This window comes from Lissotriton helveticus, chromosome 9, assembly GCF_964261635.1.
Source record: "Lissotriton helveticus chromosome 9, aLisHel1.1, whole genome shotgun sequence".
Classification (NCBI taxonomy): Eukaryota; Metazoa; Chordata; class Amphibia; order Caudata; family Salamandridae; genus Lissotriton; species Lissotriton helveticus.
This window is the reverse complement of record NC_136070.1, coordinates 327,965,033-327,966,624: the sequence shown is the minus strand read 5'-3', so window position 1 is coordinate 327,966,624 and position 1,592 is coordinate 327,965,033.

Genomic DNA, 1,592 nt, shown 5'->3' with positions numbered 1-1,592 from the left:
TGACTATGTGAGGGCAAGGAATACAAAATGGCTTCCGTGTTCTAAGATGGATGCCACGGGTAGATCAGAAATGTGTTCATAACAGGAGTGCTCTTGCTCGTAGCATAGCGAAAACACCAGGATATACTAAATGGATCATTTGCGGTTCACTGATACCAAAATCATGTGTTTACGACAATGATGAAAACACGGGTTAAAATCGTCACGGAACCTCAGCATGATCTATCTGCGGCCCATATTGTAACAAAGCAAAGGCAAATATATTTTTATGGCTCCTCCTTGTGCATCTCTCCACCTTCTACCTCCTAGGCAGTGCACCAGGCGCTAACCACAGGGGGCGCTGTGTTTGGAAATAATAGCAGTAACTTATGGTTTAAAAGCACCTGCTGGAGAGTTGCTTGTGTGTTCAGTAGTTTTCACGCTACAACTGATTACGGTCCTGGAGTCTGACTCTGAGGCTGGGACGGACGGACGGGAATGGGGGGCATAGCTGCTAAGGTTTGGTTGGCTTATGTGCGACATCCCCAAGTGTGCAGTGCGTTTATGTGTGACATTTCAAGGCTTATGAGTGACACTTTATTGCGAGTGAATTACACCCTTTAGTTACAGGTGGTGGTTTAAAGGGGACTTGAAGGAACTGCAATAGCCTGAAACCATCAAACAGTTGCCTATCAGACCTGATCCTGTGAACCACAGAGGAGTCACAAGTTGAACCTGGGAGCCTTCACTGTTAATACCCAGTCTCGCACTCTTATAGTCTACCCCTCCTTGCCACTCACTCCTGTCATTCCTCGTTTTGTTTCTCTCTCTCCCTCATGTCCACACTCCAATGTCTCATTCTTTAGTCTCCTTGACCTTCTCCTCCCTTTGTGTCTGAAGAGAAACCAATGTGATTATAGAAGTGTGTGAACCCTGATTTTCTCAGTTCATAAGAAGTGTACCAACAACCCCGGTTTGATTGTTTAATTGTACACAATCATTTTTACGTAGCAGCGGTTGAGCACAGCTGTGAGTTTGAAGAAAATTGTGACCACTTCTATGTGCAACGGATGAGCCACCAGAAGGTGATATTTTGTATTTTATGCGAATAGGTTGCTACGGTTCTAAAAAATGTTTACCCTTTTAAAATGTACATACAGCTGGTAAAAAAACACGTACTGTCAGATGGCTGCAAACAAGCATTTTACCTGGGTTGGAAATGCAGGCATACCATACGCTCAGTGGTGTCTTGACAGTGAATGCCTGGCTCTTCTGCAGATTTAACTGCCAGCCTAAGCAAGTCTCCAGAATGTCCGAATCCTAACTTATAACTCCTTTCATGACTCGTGGCAGTCCTGGGTCGCTTATGAAATTGTGCCTTTGGCAGAAAAGAAACAGGCAAGGCCTGCAGCACAAGAAGGATGAGGAGACCTGAGTGTCAGTTATTGTGAACCACGGCCGTGACGAGTCTCCGGCAGCCGGTCCCAGTCACTGTCACCTCAGCCTGCCCTAAGGAGAGTTACACACAGGCTGACGCTGTAAAAGTAAACATATTTACAAAAAGGAAAGGTTGGATATTACTGGAAGTTACTGTGAAGTTACTGTTAGCCACG